Source organism: Hypanus sabinus, chromosome 4, assembly GCF_030144855.1.
Source record: "Hypanus sabinus isolate sHypSab1 chromosome 4, sHypSab1.hap1, whole genome shotgun sequence".
NCBI lineage: Eukaryota > Metazoa > Chordata > Chondrichthyes > Myliobatiformes > Dasyatidae > Hypanus > Hypanus sabinus.
The window spans coordinates 86,137,180-86,161,227 of record NC_082709.1 but is presented as its reverse complement, the minus strand read 5'-3'; the positions used below and the strand labels follow the sequence as shown (position 1 = coordinate 86,161,227).

Here is a 24,048-nt window from a genome sequence, read left to right as displayed (position 1 = left end):
ACTCTGGTTCCAATCCACCTGCCAAATTAGTTTTAACCCTCCCCAGCAGCACTAGCAAACTTGCCTGCAAGGATATTGGTCTGTCTTGAGTTCAGGTGTAATCCATCCTTTTTGTGCATGTTACACCTTCCCCAGAAAGATCCCAATGATCCAACAATCTGACAGCCTGCTCCTCTCCCAATTCATCAGCCAAATCAACCTATTTTTTACTCTCCCTGCCACATGGTATAGGACGGGGGTCGGCAACCTGCGGCTCCCGAGCCATTTGTGGCTCTTTCACCTCTGTGCTGCGGCTCCCTGTGGCTTTGGGAAATAATTGGTCAGTATTTCAGTGGTAAAGGTTGCTGACCCCTGGTATAGGAAGAGATACTGCTCTGGAGATCCTGCTTTTCAGCTTTCCACTGAACTCTTCAGGACCTCCTCTCTTTTCTTGTCGTTGGTACCAATATGTACCACCGCTGCTGGCTGTTCATCCTGTCCTTCAGACTCCTGTCATCTCCGTACCTGCCTCCTGCAGCTTAGGGTTGACGACCTCCCTGTAGTTTCTATCTATCACCTCCTCGTTCTCTTTTATGACTGAAAGCCATCGAGAAGCAGCTCCAGTTCTGCAACACAGTCTCAAGGAGCTACATCATGATGCACTTTGTGCAGATGTTGTTATCAGGGAGACTGGTGGTCTCCCAGAGTTCCCACATCTCACACAAAGAACATAGCACAAATGTGGAACAGATCTCATTGCACTAGCTATGCACTAATAGCCAAAGAAAGTGAAGATAACTTACTATAAACTTACTTAGAGTGTCTGTTTATTCTCATCTTGAGCCAAGGCCTGCCGGCCACTCTAAAACTCACTAAGTGCATCTCCAGCATCTGCAGATTTTCTTGTGTTTCTGATTTACCACTCTAACACTGGCCCTCTCACACAATGGCTACTCCACTTAGAGCTCATTTCTTTGTATTGGGCTTTGCTGAGTTCCTAATTAACCATTACGACTGAAGCCAGCTGTAAAATCGTGAAAGGCCCTGAGCTCTTTTCAATGCTTGTGCTGCCTCAGCGAAAGAAGCACTGTCCGTTATGATTAAAACCCACCAAAACGTCCCAAAAGGCCCCCGAGCTCTTTTTAAATCTTGCACTGCCTCAGCCATATAGGCAATCCTCTCATCTTCTAACCACCTTAAAATTATGCCCCCAAGCTGTCCATTTTTCCATCATCCATGTATCTAAGAGTCTCTTAAAGTCTCTTGTTACATCTTTCCTGATTTGGATTGTTATTTTATTTCTAATTATGAGATCTCACAGTTGACTTGTGGGTTCACAGTTGTTGCTGACTGCTCATTATCATGTTGCTAAGTAGTTTGCTTTTATCATCAGGGCAGGCATTTTATATCTTTGTACATTTCATTTAGTAGTTAGAAGCACTTGTTAGAAGTTGAAAGAATTTCAATCAATATTTGAAACAGCCTTTTGTTAGAACGCCAAGAAGTGCTGTCTTTTCACACCGGTTCCTTGCGTACTGCTACACATTGGTGAATAATAGAACCGCCCTCAACTACAACTACACAAGGACTGGAGTTATCTATCTGTCTATCTTAAGAAAAGGAGGAACCCACCAGCCTGAAACTTGTCTGATCTCTTTGATGGACATGAAGGTCCATTGAAGAATAGTGGTCCACTGCCCAATCCTGGCTAAGATATTTACGACTCAGTAACCTTCAGCAAAGAAAACTAACAAGTTATGGTCACACTGCTCTTTGCAGGAGGCTTCTGTTCTTAAGTATGCTGCTTTGTTTTGAAGATTAATATAGAGATTAGAGATTAGCTTTAGTTGTCATATGTACATCAAAACATCAAATGAGATGTGTCATTTGCATCAAATCAAATCAGTGAAGAATGTGCTGAGGGCAGCCTGCAAGTGTCGCCATGTTTCCAGCAACAACATAGCAAGCCCACAACTTACTAACCCTAAACTTTGGAATGTGGGAGGAAAGTGAAGCACCCAGAGGAAACCCGAGGAGCATGGGGAGAAGGTACAAACGCCTTACGGGTCGCAGCAGGATTGGAACCCCAAATGGCGTTTGCTGGTGCTGTAAAGTGACTGTGCTAAACTGCTGTTACCGTGCCACCTCAGAATTACGCTTTGAAAGTACAATAGTATGGAAAATACCATGGGAGCTCCCAAGATTATGAAAAGCGCTATAGAAATGCAAGCTTTCTTTATTTCTCTGGCTGATCACACTTTAAAAGTGCGATGCAGAGTTAATTATATGACCTACATCATCAGTCTATTAAAACGTCAACTGCTCGCAAGATATTTAAGGAAAATGTGTAAACCTAGTAAGTGTTATAAAACCTTTTGTTGCTCACATATAATTACACCAATCCCTCCACTAATCTTTTATAAACCGTGTACCTCACCACAACTATGAACACTATATTTACCGTCCGCTGGCCCAACGGTTTCCTTATTTTGAAGCTGGTGAAGTGGTAGTCAATGTACTCCACACAAGCCTATAATCTGCTGCCAGTTGCTGTAGCTTACTCCTGCTGGAATTAAACAATGACCATTTGTTAACGCAGGCTTTGTGCAGTGGCTCTCCATGACCTGTTCATCAAAGTCAATGTCAAAGTCAATTTATTGTCAAAATACATATATGTCACCATATACTACCTTGAGATTCATTTTCTTACAGGCATTTACAGGAAAATAAAGAAATACATTAGAATTTATGCAAAGTTATACAAAAACTGACAATCATTCAGAATAGGGTATAGAAATGCTATACAATCAATGAAAAGCTACACATACACAGACTGACAGCTAACGTGCAAAAGAAAACAAACTGAAAATACAAAAAAAGAAGTGGTTTTCTGCGAACAATTTTATAAACAAATACGTAGATCTCAATCCTATTTATGAGCCGATGAGGATGAAATTGCAGACCACAACAAATGAAGTTTGCCGCACAGCCAATCAGCGATGAGATTTCATCCCCACATCACAAATGAGTTTTCAAAATGATGTCAAGTCAGCTGACTGAAAAGTATAGAAAGACCAAGCATTTAGTCTGTGCACTGACGATGTCTCCCCGCATGATGGCAAAACATTTGCAAGTGAATTGCCAAGATCGGAAAACTACTCAACCCAACCATGAAGAACTATACATAAATAAAGACTGCCAAACAACATGAAATAGAAGACAAATTGTGCAAACAAAAATAAATAATGCTGAGAGCATGAGTTGTTGGGTCCTTGAAAGTGGGTTTTGGAATGAATTCACAGTTGAGGTGAGTGAACTTATCCATGCTGGTTCAGAAGTCTATTGGTGTAGGGTATTAACTGTTCCTGAACCTGGTATAGTGGGATCTAAGGCTCCTGTACCTCCTTCCTGATGGCTGCGGCGAGAAGAGAGCATGGCCTGGATGGGAGGGGTCCTTGATGATGGATGTTGCTTCCTTGTGGCAGGCTCCACGTACTGTAAATGTGCTCAATGGTGGGGAGGGCTTTACTTCTGATTGTCTGGACATTATCCACCCAAGCAATAAACCAATGTTAATACCAAGGTGACTGCAGGCTTTCTTCTTACAGTTCAACCTCCAAGTGGTAGCCTTACAATGAATTTAAGCAGATATTTCCAGGAGGAATGAGCCCGAGGGAAGTGCAGTACACGTCTCAATGTAGCTAGTGACATGGTCAGCTGATTGGTTAGGTGGCAGAACACAGATCGTAGGGATAATGAACATAAATTGGAAGGGAGTGACGAGTGGTATCCCACAAGAATCTGTGGCGGGGCTTCAAATATCCACTCTATTAATCATTTAGTTATCACAATTGAAAGCCATATATCCAAGTTTGCTGATGACAGAGCGATTATTGGCGTAGGAAGTCATTTAGAGGGAATATAAAGTTACAACGAGACATTGATACATTAAGTGAGTGGGGAGAAACTGCGGCAGGCAGAATTCAACAGAGGTAAGGGTGAGGTCATCCATACTGCAGTAAAAGAGATCGATCTCATTTTTTTTATTATGGTGAGCAGTCAAAGGATGGAGCTGCAAAGAGTTCTCGTCCACTACAAAATACATAGCAGGGTACCCGAATCAGAATCAAGTTTATTACCACTGACATAAGTTGCAAAATCTGTTGTTTTGAGGCAGCAATATAAATATAAATTAATATGAATTACAAAATTGAATGAATACTGTAGCTCAACAGAGGAATGATTAGATGGTGTTCATGGGTTCATGGACCATTCAGAAATCTGATGGCAGACAAGAAGAAGCTGTTCTTAAACATAAAAGAAAGGCACCATCTTCAGATAGAGATTCAGATCCATTTATCACATGCACATTGAAACATACAGTGAAAGGCATTGTTTGCGTTGTCAGCAGGTCAGGCAACATCTGCAGAAATAAATTGATAGAATGAAGAGTCTCAGCCCAAAACATCAACTGTTTATTCCTCTCCATGGATGCCACCTGACCTGATGAATTCCTACAGCATGTTGTGTGTGTTGCTTTGGAGTGCAGAATCCCTTGCGTTTACAACATAAGGACATGCTAGGGCCAGTCCGCAATTGTCCACAGGAAGTTATGTTACAGCTTGCAACAAGTTAGGCTGCATCTGCAGTATTGCATGCAGTTTTGGTCACCCTATTATAGGAAGAATATTGAGACTTTGGCGAGGATATAGAAGAGATTACCAGGACGCCGCCTGGAAAAATGGGCTTGTGCTATAACAAGAGGGTGGACAAACTTAGGTTGTCTTCTCTAGAGCAGCGGAGGTTGAGGGGAAATCTGATAAGGGTTTATAAGATTAATAGAGACATTAACAGAGTAGATGAACAGTATCTTTTTCCCAGGTTTGAAATGTCTAATATCAGAGGGCATGCATTTAAGGTGAGAAGGGGTCATTTCAAAGGCGATGTGAGGGGTTAAGTTTTTACAGAGAGTGGATGGTGCCTGAAACGTGCTGCCTGGAGTAGTGGTGGAGGAAGGTACTTTAGAAACCTTTAAGAGACATTTAGTTAAGCACATGAATGTAAGGAAAATGTTAGGATATGGACATTGTGTGGACTGAGGGGATTAGTTAAATTGCTCATTGATTAGTAATTTGATGGGATCAGTACAACACTGTGGCTGAAGGGCCTGTTCTTGTGCTGTTCTACATGTCGCCATACTGCTAGGCACCAGCATAACATTTTGATGTTGATATCAAGCAGAGAGAAAGAATGAAGAACAATAGATTCGGTCACACCTATGGAGGCATGGAAACTCTGGGCTGCCCCTCGGGAAGAATTCATTTGCTGTAAAATGAGTGATTCACTGAACGAGTGCTTGAAGGTTAGAATATGTGGGCACATTACATGAGTTATCAACGCCTCAAAATATAAACAATTGGAAGGCTGAGGGCTATTTCTAAGGACTTGATGGGGCAAAGATTAAATTCCACAGGTGACCTGTCTGGCTCTGTTAACTATGACCAGCTTCCTATTGGCATTATGTAACTCCATATGACCTTATGACACAGAAGGAGTCATAGAGTCACAGTGTACTACAGCACAGAAACAGGCCCTTTGGCCCATCAAGTCTATGCTGAACTATTATTCTGCATAGTCCCATCCACCCACACCTGGATCAAAGCCTTGCCATCTATGTGTTTATCCAAACTTCTCTTAAATGCACCCACCACTTCTGCTGGCAGTTTGTTCCACGTTCACACCATCCTCAGAGTGAAAAAGTTTCCCTTCACTTTCCACTTAAATATTTCACCTTTTACCCTTAATCCATGACTACGAGTTCTAGTCTCACCCGACCACAGCGGAAAAAGTCTGTTTGCATTTAAACCCTGATAATTCTGTATACCGCTGACAAATCTCCACTCATTCTCCTAAACGCCAGGATAAAGAAAAAACCCTAACCTATTCAACCTTTCCCTGTAACTCGGGTCCTCCAGTCCCGGCAACTTCCTAGTAAATTTTCTCTGCACTCCTTCAATCTTATTGATATCTTTCCTGTTGGTTAGGTGACCAGAGCTGCACACAATGCAGTTTACAGAGAGTGCAGAGGAGATTTACCAGGATGCTGCCTGGAATGGAGAGCATGTCTTATGTGGATAGGCTGAGTGAACCAGGGCTTTTCTCTTTGGAGCGCAGGAGGATGAGAGGTGACATGATAGATGATATGAGGCATAAATTGAGTGGATAGCCAGAGACTTTTCCCAGGGCTAATACATAAGGGGACATAATTTTAAGGTAATTGGAGGAAAGTATAGGGTGGATCTAACACAGAGTGGTAGATGCATGGAATTCACTACCAGGGGTTGTGGTAGAGGCAAATAGATTAGGAACATTTAACAGACTCTTAGACAGGCACATGGATGAAAGAAAAATGGAGGGTAATGTGGGAGGGAAGGGTTAAATTGATCTTCGACTAGTTTAAAAGGTTGGCACAATGTTGTGGGCTGAAGGCCTTGTACAGTGCTGTACCGTTCTGTTTATTTATTTACTATTCACTTCTTTAGAGATACAGCACGGTAACAGGTCCCTACAGCCCAACGCTGCCCAATTATACCCATGTGAGCAACGAACCCACTAAACCGTACATCTTTGGAACGTGGGAGGAAGCCAGAGCACCCAGAGGAAACCCACGTGGTCACAGGGGCAATGTACATACAGACAGCGGCAGAAATTAAAACCCATGTCACTGGGACCGGAACACTTTACGCTGGCCAGTACGTCACCTTGCTGCCCCATGCAGTTCTAAGCAGGATGTGTCCATACCCTGTTAATAAATAATTACAAATACGCTACAGTGTACTATAGGCATCCTGCAGTCATGAATGATACTATAAAATGCAAAGTCCCTTCTCTTTACAAAACATGCCACAAGAGAGTGCAGCACATTAGTAAACCACCTTTGAGGTGGTGAAATATCATGAAGTGGGTGAGCGATGAGGGCTGAGATTAAAGTTCTGAAGGAAGGTCATTGTCTCAATGCGTTAACTCAATTTCATGCTTCACCGATGGTGCCTAAACTGCTGAGTAATCCCAGCACTTTCATTTTTTAAGAGAGTTCTGAGATGTAAAGTTAAAAGTCAGCATCTTAACCCTATTTTTAGCTTGTGGCAATACAAGGAGTAATTGGCTTTCAAAAAGGCAAACAACAAATGTTCAAACCAACCCATAGATTCATGAATCAAGATGGTATAATCATGAATAATTCATGAATATCTTGAATTCACCTCCACAACTCACCACAGTGGGATGTGAACACATAACCATACATCAGCAATCTGCATCGTACCTCCACACAGATCAGAATCAAGATATTCAAGATGGTTTAATGTACGTTCCGGTACACAAGTGTAAAGAGAACAAAATAATTGTTACTCTGGATCCAATGCAGCTCAAAGAAAAACACAATAAGAACACAATAATAAAAAAAACACAATAAACAATAATGTATAAGATAGCTTATAGTCATAGATTAATTGTATGTCCATAAAGTGACGCTAGAGTCCGTGCACAAGGTGACTCTGATAGGAAATGATAAAGCAGTGGTGCCGGGGAGTGTGGAGGGGTGGCTTAGTGGGTGGAGGTGTTGATCAGTCTTACTGCTTGGGTAGAGGAACTGTTTGGGAGTCTGGTAGTCCTAGCATGGATGCTATGTAGCCTCCTCCCTGATGGAAGCGGGACAAACAGTCCATGAGCAGGGTGGGTGGGAACCTTCATGATGTTCCTGGCTCTTTTCTGGCAACCTTTCAGTTTATTTATGTCTTGAAGGCAGTTAGGCTGCTGCCTGTGACGCTTTAGGCAGAGCCTTGCTGTGTGCCACAGTACAGTTTCTGAACCATGCAGTGATGCAGATGTTAGGATTCTATGTACCTGTAGGATGATGTGAGTATAGATGTGAATAGTCCAGCTCTCTTCAGCCTCCTGAGAGAATAGAAGGCTTGGTATGCTTTTCTGATTGTGTGGAATGTGTTCTGGGACCATGAGAGGTTGTACAAGATGAGCACAACCAAAAGCATATATCGGACTTCAGCCCGTTTGTAACATATATTATCAGATGTGCTGCTTGCACAGTCCATTTGCCAATACACTAGCCCTCTCAGCCATACACAAACCTCTCAGTATATACAACACACTTACAGATTTTGATCCCTAGCATAGATTTATTCTTAAACATGTTCAAAATATGTTGGGCTGTGTGGGAGTGAAGAGTAGCGATGGTGTGTACCAGAGGGCATCCTTCTCTGCTGAGTGCAGGGAGGATGTCAGAGGTAGGGAGTGGTGAGCATGAATGGAGCTCATTGATGGGGTGGTGGTGGTAGAGGTAGATACATTTGGGACTTTTAAGAGACTTTTAGATTGGCACATGGGCAATAGAAACATGGTAAGATATGTGGTAGGGAAGGGTTAGATTGATCTTAGAGTATGTCAATGGGTCAGCACAACACTGTGGAGTGAAGAACCTGTAATATGATTGAGGACTGAATATGCTCAGGGCTCTGGGAAGAGAATTTCATAAGTTCACTGCTGTCTCGGGGTCATAGGTCCATGGTCAGATCAGAGGCACTGGACTATTGAGAGGTCAAGCAGCCCGAAGGCAAACTTTCAACATTTTAAGCAGATCTCATCTTCTCCACCATCAGACTTCTGAACAGATAATTAATCCACAAACACTACCTCATGATTTATGCTCCCTTTTTGCAATACTTACTTCATTTAATTTTTTCTTATATATATTTCTTATTGTAATTCAGTGTTTTTCTTAATGCATTGCATTCCAATGCAGCCACAAAACAACAAATTTCACAACGTATGTCAGATTCTGATTCAAATCTGATTCTGATTCAAATTCTCTCAACAAATACGAAATAGCAGAGTTCCATAGGTTGTGTAGGAATGGAAGAAACTTTGATTCCCTGATATTATTTAATTCTTAAACATGTTAAAGCATAACTATTAGATCTGGTAAGGAAAACAAGGTTTTAAGTGGACATAAAATCAAAGTTAGAACTAAAGAGCTGGTCAATGAAGGTGGGGTTGTACACATACTCCTGTTGAGATTGAAAGGGTTGAGAGCTTCATGTTCTATGATGACAGCCTGGCTTGGTCCAACCATGATGATGTCACTCCCAAGAAAGCACAGTTATGCCTCTACTTCCACAAGGGCTAAGGAAATTTGGTGTGTCCCCATTGAGCCTCACCCATTTTTCATCCACACACTACAGAAAGCATTTTATCCAGATACATTAAAGCTTGGTATGGCAACTGCTATGCATGTGACCATAAGAAACTACAGGTTCAGCACATCACGGAAACCTGTCTCTTTGGATTCTGTCTATATTTCTCACTGCCTCAGTAAAACAGCCAGCATAAACAAAGATCCTATCCACCTAGACATCCTCCTCTCCCATCGGGCAGCATGTACAAAAGCCTGAAAGCACAAGGACAGTTCCTAAACCACATTATCACACTCTTGTATAGACCAGGGCGGGGGTCGGCAACCCGCGGCTCCGGAGCCACATGTGGCTCTTTTACGTCTGTGCTGCGGCTCCCTGTTGCTTTGGGAAATAATTGGTTGTGGCGACCCTTTTCCTGGCACATCCGAACCGACTCACAATTAGATAGCCTACGGGGGTTTGCGAGCACAGAGCTTTGGAGCCTCTGCGCCATGGGGGGCAGGTTGAGGGAGGCTTAAAAGTGAGGCTGAAGATTTCGAATAAAGTTTTTTCCTTCGACTGCAGTTACCGACTCCGTGTCGTAATTTTAGCGCTGCGTGTAGCACACCGCTACATGGTCAGTATTTAATTAAAATGTATTTTATGTTAGTTTGTTAGTTTTTGAAATGTAAATCTAAATTTGAAGATTATGGTGATCTTGTACAATCTAAATAAGATGTTGTGGCGACCCATTTCCTGACACATCCGAACCGGCTCACAATCAGCTAGCGTTCAGGCTAAGGGAGATAGCCTACGGGGGTTTGTGAGTACGTGTCTTTTGCAGCATCCGCGCCCATGGGGGGCGGGTTGAGGGAGGCTTAAAAGCAAGGCTGTTTAGTTCGAATAAAGCTATCTTTGACTGCAGTTTACTTACTGCGTGTAGCACACCGCTACAACGTGTTTTTATCGCTGGCTGTCCAGAGGGGAGGTGCTGAAACGCTTTGTCGCGTGTCTGGAAGAAGTGAAACCTTTCCTGGGCAGCAAAGGGCTCACCTTTCCTGAGCTGGAACAGCCAGAGTGGCTGGAAAAGCTACACTTCATGGTAGACATGACAGCGCACCTGAACACGCTGAACACAGCTCTTCAGGGGTAAGGACGTACAGCCCTGCACATGTTGGAGGATGTTTTGGCATTCGAGCGCAAGTTGACGTTGCTTGCCAGAGATTTACAGAAAGGCACATTGTCTCACTTCCCCAATTTGAGAGAATTCAAACAAGGTCACGACATGATAAATTCGGAGTATAAATTCGGAGCAAACATCGTTTGGGAAACGCTTCTGTGAGTTCAGAGAGGAAAAAAACACATTATCCTTCCCGGTCACTCCCCTAAGCATCGATCCATCCCTACTGAATACGACTGCATTGTCAGGTGTGAGTAAACCTGAACAAGTATGATAAATATTTTAACTGCCTATTATTTTACGTATATTCATATGTTTTCATTGTTCAGTGAAATAGTCCTTTTATTTTTCAGGTTGACAGCTGGCTGACGTTATTTTTGGTTTGCTGCTGGCGGCAAATTTAAGTTTGGCGTTTTTCATAAATACAAGAAGGACTCAAATAGACGTTGAGTATTTTACTTAAAAGTAACCTTCAACCCAACGTCTTTTTTTCGGAGTTCAAAATGTTTTTGTTGCATGCAGAAATGTAATTTCGTTTTCTCTGCAGGAGTTCATCAATTTCATAAATGCAACACATTATAGTTTGTTTATACATAGCATAAAGGCAAAACAAAACGTTGTATGCAGTGTTATTTCATTTTAAATGTCAAACGGGTTTTGCGGCTCCCAGTGTTTTCTTTTCTGTGGGAAACGGGTCCAAGTGGCTCTTTCAGTGGTAAAGGTTGCTGACCCCTGGACCAGGGTCTATCACATCTACATTCAAGAGTGGTTTCCCACAGTTAATTAGAAACTAAGTACATAGAACATAAAAAGTTCAGCACAGTACAGGTCCTTCAGCCCACAATGTTGTGGGGACCTTTTAATCTACTTTAATATCACTCTAACTCTTTCCTCCCACATAGTGCTCCATTTTCCTATCATCCATGTGTCTCTCTTAGAGTTTCCTAATGTACTTTCCTCTATCACCACCCTTGCCAGGGCATTCCATGTATTCACCACTCTCTGTGCAAAAGACATACCTCAGGCATTCCCATTATACTTTCCTCCAATCACCATAAAATGATGTCCCCTCATGTTATTTCCACCCTGGAAAAAAGTCTTTGACTATCCATTGTACCTTTGCCTCTTATTGTCCTGTACACTTCTATCAAGTCATCTCTCATCGTCCTTCACTGCAGAAAAGACCTAGACACCATGTGATCCAAATGGTTGATTCTTAACTAACAAAACGCCTTTTCTGTCCATCTTCAATATTCTAAGAATTCCATTGGGTAGATGTTAATGCTCCTTTGATTTGTCTTTCCCACAAGATCAGCTCTTGACATTGCCATGGAGATTAATCCATAATGGTGGAAGAAGCCAAGGCAATCTTGGAAGGTTGGTAGTCCCAATACTGTGGATGAAAACCAGGGAGCTTTTCGAGTAGAAACCTGGAACTCTTTCAACTCAGAGGCCATGGATGGTGAGGCCTGATGCCCTTTATCTAAGTCAAGGTTAAAGTCAAAGTGAAGTTTATTGTCATATGTGCAAGGGTACAACGTAAATTAGCCATGATGCAATGACAGAGCAGATTTGTTACCTTATTCTGCTCCTATTGTCTTATGGGAATATTTAAAGTGGAGGATGATAGATTATTTATTAGTAAGGGCGTCAAAGTTTCTGAGAATGGGGTTGAGAGAGATAATAAATCAACAATGATAGAATGGCAGAGTAGATTCGATGGACTGAATCTTGTCTCATGGTCTTATGCAGTGCCAAATTTTGTTAGGTAAGATTATCAAGGGTTACTGAACTAAGGAAAACAAAAGGGAATTGCAATACCAGTTACGTTCTAAGTGAACATAAGTAGCAGGTCTATTTCCCACTCTTATGACTCCCAGACACGAGAAAGCCGACAGACAATATCCATCAGGAAAAACCCACTTTCTAAACAAGGAATGCTTTGTTTCCCAAACAACTAACGTGGAATTATGATTCAGACCTTTAAAATGCAGAGGTGTAGTTGGGCAATTTAATTTGGATTACGAGTTTAAAATTAAATGACACAAGAACAAAATTAACAAGCATCAAGCAAAACTAAACATTAGAATTTCCATTCGTACAGCCAAAACTTGCACATTGGTCAGAAATGACCCGACCAAAAAACTTTGCCTATTAACAGTTCTAAACAAAAAGCTCAGATAATTATCTGGTTAAAAGCAGGATTGAGGGTTATGGGGATAAGTATAGAGAGAGATGATCAATTATTTTGTGAAAGACAATTACTCCTGTGAGTATGGAACCTAGATATGATGATGGAATGCAGATATACAGGGTCAGAAGACATCCTTGGTCATCTTGTCAAATTATTGAAATTCAGGGAAAATTGACACTCAGACTTCCTTGAAAGGAACAGGTCTGAGAGAGGGCAAATGAGAAGGGTTATAAAAGTTCCTCCTTCCGAGAGAGATGGATTGTCATTTACTGAATGCTAGGGTGAATGTGTCCAAAATGATCAAGGATCATGGAAATCCAGAGGGCAAATAGATAGCCAAAGAACTTCTGGATCTACAGATTAGGCAGGTTTTCCTAGTCTCCACCCATTTCCCATTCCCATTTTGACACGCTGGTCCACGGCCTTCTCTACTGCCACAATGAGGCCACTCTCAGGTTGGAGGAGCAACAGCTCATATCTGGATAGCCTCCAATTTGATGGCAAGAAAGTTGAATTCTCTAACTTCCAGTAATTTCTCCCCTCTCCCTTCTCTCCTTTTTCATTCCCCATTCCAATTCTCCTTTTACCCTGACTTTTATCTTCAGCTGCCTATCACTTTACTCTTGTTCCCCTCCTTTTTTAGTTTTCCCATGGTCTACTCTCCTCTATTATCAGATTCCTGCTTCAGCTCTTTACCTTTTCCACCTATAACGACCTGCTCCCCCACCCACCCACCTTCCCCCTCACCAGGACTCATCTATCACCTGCCAGCTTGTACTCCTTCCCCTCCCACTACTTTCTTATTCTGGCTTCTTCCCATTCCTTTCCTGCCCTGATGAAGGGTCTCAGCCCAAATCATTGACTGCTTATTCATTTCCATAGATGCTGCTTGACCTGCTGAGTTCATCCAGCATTTTGTGTGTGTTTGCTCCTTCAGGATGTTACTGAATGATGGAGGTTCTACATCTCCTTCTATGGTCGTTAAATGTACACCGTGGACTAAATTGCATCTTCTACTCTCTGAGATGCAAGACAGATGGCAGATGTTAGAAATTGGGAGCAACGCACATTAAAAAAACGCTGGGGCTCAAGAGACCTGGTGAAGGGTCTTGGCCCTCCAGATATGCTGAGATCCTCCAGCATTTACAAGTTCAAGTTCAAGTCCAATTGTCATTCAGCATACATGATTACAGCTATACGAAACAACGTTACTCCTGGGCCAAGATGCAAAACACTGTACCAAAATTCATACATAGCACAAGATACTTAAAGCACAGATAAGATACAAGTTAAATAGTCACACAAAAATTATATGGTCCTAATCCCTGAGTTCATGAATGTTGCAGCAGTCTGCAAAACAGCTTGTCTCCTGTCGAGTGAACACGGGAGAGCAGCATCAACTCTGGTATGGATAACACGCCATGCCATCTCTAGTACTCTGGTGGTGTGCCTGGCTGCAAACAGGCAACACCACGGCTTGAAGCCTAGTCTTTGCTACAACAGAGGTGACGCAGCTCCTCCACCATCCACCCCCACTGTTTGCCAGTAAGCCAATGAATTGGACTTGCAACACTCCACACCAGCAATGTCCAACAGGGTCTTGCGATCACAAGAAGAGCGACCAAAACAATCACTCGTTATTAGACTGCACATATCCTTCACACTCTGCCGCTGGCAGCATTACGGTTCAATATCTTAATGTCCAGCAGGGGCTTGCAATCATAAAAAATATGTTTAAAAAAGACAATTACATCTTTAGTTGACCCAGTAGAAGCCACTATGTCTGAGCGCACCGCCATCTTACCAGAAGTAAAACTAAACTGCAAGTCAACCGTATACACATATACCGCCAAAATATTCATCCAGACCAATTCAACCATATACACGTATACTGCCAAAAAATTCCTCCGGATCAATTCAAACATATACATATATACTGCCAAACAAAACAATATTCCCATGGATCATTTCAACCATATACACGTATACTGCCAAAAAATTCCTCCGGATCAATTCAAACATATACATATATACTGCCAAACAAAACAATATTCCCATGGATCATTTCAACCATATACATACATACTGCCAAACAAAATACTATTCCTCTGGACCAATTCAAACATATACATACATACTGCCAAACAAAACAATATTCCCATGGATCATTTCAACCATATACATACATACTGCCAAACAAAATAATATTCCTCTGGACCAATTCAACCATATACATACATACTGCCAAACAAAACACTATTCCCATGGATCATTTCAACCGTATATGTACATACCGCCAAACAAAATAATATTCCTCTGGACAACACAGTACACATAATTCACACACAACTCACAAGGTAATATTATCAGACATAAATTTTCAAATAATAAAGTGCATTTACGTTACAGGTCAATAACTAAATAGTATACCCTACTAGCACTTCATATGCTTGAGACCTGGGTGGTGACAGGGAGTTCAGTCCAGATGAAGCTGTTTACCATCCTAATGGTACTTCCTGTCTCATGGTAGTGCTCAAAGAGATTGTTGGATGATGGGAGGGGTCATTGACAATACGAAGAAAGCTGTGTACACAGCACTTCTGATAAATGCAATGTCTATAAAAAGCATTCATACCCTCGGAAATGTTCATGTTTTATAACAATGAATCACAGTAGATTGAATTTGGGTTTTTTTGATGCTGATCAACAGAAAAGACTCTTTTATGTCAAAGTGAAAACATATTTCTACAAATTGGTCTCAATTTATTACAATGATTAAACACAAAATGATTGATTGCATAATTACTCATCCCCTTCAAGTCAGTATTTAGTAGATGCAGCTTTAGCAGAAACTACAGCCAGAGTCTGTGAGGACAGGTCTCTACCAGCTTTGCACATCTGGACACTGCAATTTCTCCCCCCATTCTTCTTTACAAAACTGCTCAAGCTCTGTCAGATTGCATCGGGATCCTGAGTGAACAGCCCTTTTCAAGCCCAGCCACAAATTCTCAATTAGTCTGAGGTCTCGACTCTGACTTGGCCACTCCACAACATTAACTTTGTTGCTTTTAAGCTATTCCTGTGTAGTTTTGGCTTTATGCTTGTGGTCAGTGTCTTGCTGGAAAACAAATCTTTTTCCAAGTCGCAGTTCTCTTGCAGATTGCATCAGGATTTCCCTGTCTTTTGCTGCATTCATTTTACCCTCTCACTTCACAAGCCTTCCAGGGCCTGCTGCAGTGAAGCATCCCCACAGCATGATGCAGCCACCACCATGCCTCACGATAAGGGGTATGTTTTTGATGATGTGTGATGTTTGGCTTATGCCAAACATAGTGTTTAGTCTGATGGCCAAAAAGCTCAATTTTGGTTTTATCAGACTATGGAACCTTCTTCCAACTGACTTCAGAATCTCCCACAAGCCTTCCAGCAAACTCTGGCCAAGATTTCATATGAGGTTTTTGAACAGGGGCTTTTTCTTTGCCATTTTCCCATGAAGCTGTGTGATTGGTGAAGCACCCGGGCAATAGTTGTCATATGTGCAATCTCTCCCATTCAGCCACTGAAGCTTGTAACTCCTCCACAGTTATCATAGGTCTCTTGGTGGCCTCCCTCACTAGTCCCCTTCTTGCACAGTCACCTTACTTTTTGAGGACAGCCTGCTCTAGGCACATTTACAGCTGTGTCATATTCTTTCTATTTCTTGATGATTGACTTAACTGTACTCCAAGGAATATTCAGTGGCTTGGAAATTTTCTTGTATCCATCTCCTGACTTGTCCTTTTTGTGGAGTTGCTTGGAATGTTCTTTTGTGTTCATGGTGTAGTTTTTGCCAGGATACTGACTCACCAGCAGTTGGACCTTCCAGATACAGGTGTATTTTTACTACAATCAATTGAAACACCTTGACTGCGCACAGGTCTCCAAAAACATTTCAATTTCACTGATTATGTGACTTTTAAAAGCCATTGGTTGATTTGGTGTGTCATATTAAAGGGGGTGAATACTTACGCAATCAGTTATTTAGTGTTTTATACCAGTAATTAATTTAGATCACTTTGTAGAAATCTGTTCTACAGATTTGACATGAAAGAGTCTTTTTCTGTTGACCAGTGTCAAAACAGCCAAATTAAATCCACTGTGATTCAATGTTGTAAATCAACAAAACATGAGAACTTCAAAGGGGGGAGCTGAATACTTTTTATAGGCTCTGCATCTCGGATGGATAGAAGAGAGACCCCTAAGATCCCCTCAGCAGTCCTTGCAATCCCTCATTGAATCTTGTGTGTGTATACACCTCTTTATTTTGTTCTAATAACTGGAATCAAGCACTAATGAATATGGTGCATGTTCAAACAAGTTCTTGGAGGTTGTTCTGATACAAAGCTTCAAACCAGATGACCAATCATCAGTTTGCCTAAAGATGGGGTGTGATCTGATGAGTTCCTGCTATAGGTTGTTTGTCACTCTAGATTCCAACATCTGAAGACACTTGTGTCCCCAACAACCTGGCAGTTTCTGTTCAATTCAAATCCTGAGAACCAGAGTAATTTTTCCTCTCCATGTATATTTTTTACTGTTCTTGCATTTGATATTTTTTACTACATATCAAGTTGCATTTTCCCATCGCTGACTGAGCACTATGTTCTGGTACAGTATATCAACACTCCAATTTAAACTTGAAGTTTTGCTTTCAATGCCTTGTGGGCTTGATCCAAACCATTAGAATTTTTCCTACATTTTTGCATTTCCTCACTTCCAGTCTCTTATCCATCCTAGACATGCAGCACACAACCTGACAATGATGCCTTCAACTGGCTAAAACTCAAAATCTGAAAATCATTTTCCAAAATGTATTCCTCATTAAAAATGTTCCTTCAAGCCCACCTTTAAACAATTGATTGTGAACTTAGGGAAGGAGGTGTTGGGAGAACACACACCAGTCATCATTGAGGGGTCAGTGGTGGAAAGGGTTAACAGCTTCAAGTTACTGGTCGTCAACATCTCAGAGGATCTACCCTGGGCCCAACATATTGAGGCTTATGCAATCATGCCAAGAAGGTTGAGAAGCTTCAGTATGTCACCATTTCTACAGATGTACGGTGGAGGGAATTCTGACTGGATGCATCACCGCCTGGTGTGGAGGCTCCAATGCACAGGATTGTAAGAGGCTGCAGAGGGCCGTAGGCTCAGTCTGCTCCAAAACAGGCACAAGCCATCGAGGATATCTTCAAAAAGTGCTGAAGGTGTCATTAATCACCAAAGACTTTCAAAACATGCTCTCTTTTCATTACGGAGGAGGTACAGTAGCCTGAAGACCCACACTCAACTTTTTAGGAACTGCTTCTTCCCCTCTGCCATCAGGTTTCTGAATGGTCCATGAACACTTTGTTATTCCTTTCTTTTGCACTGCTTATTGGTTTAACTTATTGTAATTTTATGTTTTTGCACTGTACTTCTGCCACAAAACAACAAATTTCAAGTCATCTAAACACAAGAGATTCTACAGATGCTGGAAATCCACAGTAACACACAAAGCTCAGCAGGTTAGGCAGCATCTATGGAAGAGAACAAACATTTGATATTTCGGGCTGACACCTTGCATCAGGACTGGAAGGGAAGGGGGAAGAGGCCAGAATCATTCAGTTCTGAAGAAGGGCCTTAATCCTAAACTAGACTGTTTATTCGTCTCCATAGATTCTGGCAGTTCCTCCAGAAATTCAGTGTGTTGTTCATGTCGCCTAATAAAACTGATTCTGAGAAAGAACACTAAAATATGGAAGTCTACCTAGCCAGCACGCAGGATAACAAAGGTGCTGTGCAGTTATGGCCTAACACTTGGAGTGGTGCCCTGCTCCACACCATGGCATCTAGAACTACTCAGGGAAGCGGCCATCATAAGCAGTGTGGGAGGATGCAGGGTGTATAAGTGTGCCGGTATTCAAATGAGGCTTAAAATGGAACACTGCAGGCCCGTGCTGATGATGGTTCTACTTGCTAATATTTGACCACTAGAAAATAAACTGGATTACCTACGTCTGTGCTCGAATCAGTGGAAGATGAGGGACTGTTGCATACTTATCCCAACAGACACGTGGCTCCAGAAAGAACCAGCCAGCTGGAAGGCCTAATCTCCTTTCAGGTGGACAGAAATGCTGTGACCTCTGAGAGGAGGTCTGCGTGCAAACATTTCGCTGACTGATCACCACAGATGAGTTTTCATGGTGTAGTGCAGGCCTTCTGCTTATCGAGGTAGTTCACTGTCATTGTGCTTTCTCATCAAGGCTTCAGAGTGGAGCGGGTGGGCAACTATAAATTACTCAGTTATCTTTCCAAAGGAGCTATCCTTGGTCCAGCACATAAGAGCTATTATAAAAAAGAGCATGAGATCGGCACTATTAAAAGTTTGTCAAGACATGTCATCTAAAACTTTGACAGATTTTTCCAGATGTGTGGTGGAGAATATATTAACTGGCATGAAAACTCCAATACCCTTGTACAGAAAAGCCTACTAATACTAATAATTCGGCCCAGTTCATCACGGGTAAAATCTTCCCCACCATTGAGCACATCTACAAGGAGTACTGCCACAGGAAAGCAGCTTCCATCATTAAGGACCCCAACACCCAGGCAGTGTGCTCTTCTTGTTGCTGCCATCAGGAAGAAGGTATAGGAGCCTCAGGACTCACACTTCCAGGTTCAGGAATAGTTATTACCCCTCAACCATCAGGCTCTTGAACCAGAAGGGATAACTTCACTCAACTTCACTTGCCCCAACACTGAACTGTTCCCACAACCTATGGACTCACTTCCAATAACACTACATCGCATGTTCTCAATATTTATTTATTATTATTTTTTCTTTTTGTATTTGCAGCTTTTTTTGCACATTGATTATTATTGTTCACCCTGTTGAGTGTGGTCTTGCACTGATTCTATTGTGTTTCTTGTATTTACTGTGATTGCCTACAAGAAAAGGAATCTCAGGGCTGCATATGTACTTTGATAATTAATTTACTTTGGATCTTTGTTTACATTCCCCCATGTGCTAGTGCTGGGGAAGTGCTGCAGGAGCTCCAGAGCACCATCTAGACTTGAAGACACTCACACCGATAGCTTATTTATTGTCATGGTGATTTCAATCATGCCAACTTAAAAACAGTCCTGCCAAATGTCTCCTTTTACACAGAGGAGAGGATGTATTAGACTTGGTCTTGAGCAATGTTCATGGACCCAACAAGGCTAACACCCAACCTCATCTCTGATACTGAGTCCACATATTCATTTTGCTAATCCCTGCATACAGGCAATTGGTTAAACAAGTCAAACTAGTTTACAGGGAGACCAGGACCTGACAAGGTGACACTTCAGAGCTGTAGGACTGTTATGAAAACACGGACCGAAGCATATTCAGGGAGAAGGCTACCTATGGTAATCACGTCAACATTGATGAATATGGGGGATCGATGACTGGCTGCACAGGAAAACGCATTGAGGACATTACCGTGAATAAACACTAAAACTGCCAGCGTAAACCAAAAAGCACGGTTGGCAACAGAGGTTCATGCACTGCTTAGGGATTGGGATGCTACCTTCGGATCAGGGGACAGGATGAATGTAAGGTCAGAAAGAGCCGTGCTCTCCCGTGCCATCAGGAAGGCAAAGCGAGAGTACTCAGAGAAAATTCACAAACATCTTTGTGACACCAGGGACACACAGCACATGAGATTAGGTAAACAAACCATAATAGATTACAAGTCCACCCTGCGTGTTAACGATAGCGACGCCTCCCTTCCTGATAGGCTTGAATACCGTCTATGCACGAGTTGATGCAATGAATGATGTTACGTCGAGGAAAGTCCCTTCTCCACCAAAGGAACAGACAACCTGCTGCTGAGGTGAGGACGAAACTGGGGGGCTGGAAAACATACCAGGCCAGGTACTGAGTGACTGTACAGCCCAGCTAACGGATATCTGTAACATCACTTTGCAATGGTCCCTGCAGGCATCATTCCAGCACCCAAGACAGCAATGGTAATTAGCCTAAACGATTACTGCCCAGTGGCACTGATTTCGACAATGAACAAGTGCTTTAAACGGTTAGTAATGGATTGTATAAAATCACACCTCCCAGTCACGTTGGACCCTTTCCAGTTCGTCTACTGCTCAGAACCAGGATCAGAATCAGGTTTAATATCATCGGCATATGGCATGAGATCTGTTATTTTGCAGCAGCAGTATATCGCAATACAAAATAGTAAAAACTATAAATCAAAATAAATAAATATGAAATTAAGTCAGTAATGCAAAAAGAGAGAGAAAATACTAAGATAATGTTCATGGGTTCATTCTCCATTCAGAAATCTGATGGCAGAGGGGAAAAAGCTGTTCCTGAAATGCTGAAATTGTGTCTTCAGGTTCCAATACCTCCTACTTGATGGTAGCAATGAGACGAGCCCTGGGTGATGGGTATCCTTAATAATGGATGCCGTTTTCTGAGGCACTGGCTCTTGAAGGCGTGCTGGTTGCTGGGGAGGCTAGTGCCCATGATGAAGCTGTCAGAGCTTACAACTTTCTACAGCTTTCTCCGATTCTATACAGTGGTCCCTCCACTGTAGAAAGTGATGCAACCAGTTAAAATGCCCTCCACAGTAAATCTGTAGAAATTTTGTGAGTGTCTTTGATGACATATCAATTCAATGAGGACTGGTGGGAATTCCCTCAACTTTCCCTTCCTGAAGTCCACAATCAATTCCTTGGTCTTACTGATGTCAAGTGAAAGGTTGCTGCTGATCACCAACTCAATCAGCTGATTTATCTCACTCCTATACACCTCCTCATCACCATCTAAATTTCTGCCATCGACAAATTTATAGATGGCACTTGAGCTGTGTATAGCCACACAATTGTGGGTGTAGAGAGAAAGGAACAATGGTCTGAGCACATTTCCTTGAGGTGTGTCAGTATTGATCAAACCAGTTCACAGCTTTGGCCCTCCACTCCATTCTGTCCCACATGGTGCCACATACCCTAGGATGTTCTTCAGTGATATTAGCTCAGTGTTTAACATGATCATTCCTCAGAGACTGATGGGTAAATTGTCCTCATTTGGACTCAAAACCCTTCTCTGAAATTGGATCTTAGATCTCTTGACAGAAAGACCCTAGTCAGTCTGAGTTGGCAGCAACATCTCAAGCTTCATCACGCTAAGCACTGGTGCCCCAAGGGCTGTGTTCTCAGCCTGCTGCTGTTCAGCAGGGGAGGATAGGTGGACATGCCTCAAACATTTTCTCTCTCACTGCCTCAATAAAGCAGCCAACATAATCAAATGGAGGCTCGGTAGCCTCATGCTTAGCATAAAACTTTACAGTGCCCATTGTAAGAATGGTCTTCAATTCTATTGCTGTCTGTATGAAGTTTGTACATTCTCCCTGTGACCACATGGGTTTCCTCCCACATTTCAAAGACGTATGGGTTGGTAAGTGTTAGTAAGTTGTGGGCATGATATTTTGGCACCGAAATTACGGTGATATTTGTGAGCTTCCCCCAGCATCCTCAGATTGTGTTGCTCGTTGATGCAAATAAAGCATTTCAATGTATGTTTCATTGTTTCCATGTACATGTGACAAATAAAGCTAATCTTTAAACAATCCCACCCATCGCAGACATTTTCTCTTTTTCTTCCCTCTGCACAGAAAATACAAGAGGCTGAAAGCTCATCCCACCAGGCTCAAGGACAGTTTCTATCCATTATACACTTGGATGTTCCCCAAGTGTGTTAAGATGGACTCCTTGATCTCATGATCTGCCTTGTTAGTCTGCCTGCGCTGCACTTTCTCTGTAACACTTTATTCTGCATTCTGATATTGTTTTCCCTGATGCACAGTTGTAATGAGATGCAAGACAAATTTTTCACCATACCTTGGTATATGTGATCATGAGAAACCGTTAACAAATTCCCCAATTTAAGATAAGCATGTTCTACAGATTTAAAGATTAGCTTTATTTGTCACATGTGCATTGAAACATACAGTGAAATGGGCCATTTACGTTAACGACCAGCACAATGCGAGGATATGCAGGAGGCAGCCCACACGTGTCGCCATATCTCCAACACTAACATAGCATGCCTACAATTTACTAATCCTAACTTGGATGATTTTGAAATGTGACAGGAAACCAGAGCACCTGGAAGAAACCCACGTAGCCATAGGGAGAATATACAAACTCGGTATGGACAGTGGTGGGAAATGAACGTTGCTCACTGGCACTGTAAAGCATTATGTGAGTCATACACAAGAGACTTTGCAGATGCTGGAAATCAGAGCAACACACACACATTACTGGACAAACACAACAAGTCAGTATCTATTAAAAGGAATAAATAATTGACCCCAGACCAAGACATGTCCCATTCCTTTCCATGCTGACTAGATGCTGACTGATCTCCAGCAACTTGTGTGTTATATTGCATGACACTAACCACTACGCTACCATGCCATCTTACCTCAGGCTTCAACTCGTGAACTCACTGTTCCCAACTCACTGCATTCTTGGGGAATGGCATTGGGAAATAAAAAGAATAGAGTCAGTGTGGAGCAAAAACATTCTCTGAATTTCATTAATACTAGAGATTCTACAGATGCTGGAAATCCAAAGCAACACACACAAAATGTTGGAAGAACTCAGCAGGTCAGGCAGCATCTACCGAAAAGAATAAACAATTGATGTTTTGGGCTGAGACCTTTCGTCAGGTCTGATAAATGGTCTCGGCCTGAAATGACAACTGATTATTCCCCTCCATAGATGTTGCCTGATCTGCTGAATTGTTCCAGCAAGTTTTGTGTGTATTTCCCCGTATTTCATTGCTTCCTTCGTTCAGGCTTGTTAGTGAACTGCCTGAGGCCATGACTTGACGCCTGTCCAGTAGGTAGTGGGTCTGTAACTTCCCATTTGTGGCAGCTGTGGTTCAGGTTACTGATTTTAATCTGGCGCTGGAGATTAACCCCATGTTATTAACCTCTTGCCTGTATCTCAGCATTAAACCTCAACACTCCAATTAACATGCAGCCACTGTAAAGCATATCAAAGCCAAAAGTCCGACCTCGTTAACAATTAATTTCACATACACCCCTAATATCCACAGAAAAATATATAAATAGAAATTTTACTGGGTCTTTAATAGGTAAATATGGGGACAAATCAGGCATTCTGGAACAAGTTTTAATGGAAAAATTATGTTGGAAAAGTTGAGGCTAGGTGTAAACACTCAGTATGGTTAAGGCCTCGAGGAAGGGTACCCTGGATTGAAAATAAGCTATAAATATGTCAGGACATAGAGCACGTGCCCAGTTGAGGCTGGAATCACACAGGCAGGGATATGTGCCAAAGAAGTATAAGGAAGGGAAATGCAATGTTAGCATTCTTTTCAAGAGGACCAGAATATAAAAGTAAGGATGTAATGTTGGGACTTTATAAGGCATCAGTCAGATTACATTTGGAGTATCGTG

General features: G+C 42.1%; 1 protein-coding gene and 2 long non-coding RNA genes across 3 annotated transcripts in view; 2 read left to right on the top strand and 1 right to left on the bottom strand.

Annotated features, from left to right (window-relative positions):
* LOC132392972 (uncharacterized) overlaps positions 1-11,524 on the top strand; it is a 95,809-nt gene extending 84,285 nt beyond the window's left edge. Inside the window, exon 3 of the long non-coding RNA XR_009511701.1 lies at positions 10,701-11,524. This is a non-coding gene — a long non-coding RNA (uncharacterized LOC132392972). The remainder of the gene's footprint in view (positions 1-10,700) is intronic.
* The window catches only part of nhej1 (nonhomologous end-joining factor 1), a 382,674-nt gene that overhangs the window by 169,084 nt on the left and 189,542 nt on the right, over positions 1-24,048 (bottom strand). The window lies entirely within an intron of this gene.
* The window catches only part of LOC132392973 (uncharacterized), a 39,606-nt gene continuing 27,261 nt past the window's right edge, over positions 11,704-24,048 (top strand). The window contains exon 1 of the long non-coding RNA XR_009511702.1: positions 11,704-11,724. This is a non-coding gene — a long non-coding RNA (uncharacterized LOC132392973). The remainder of the gene's footprint in view (positions 11,725-24,048) is intronic.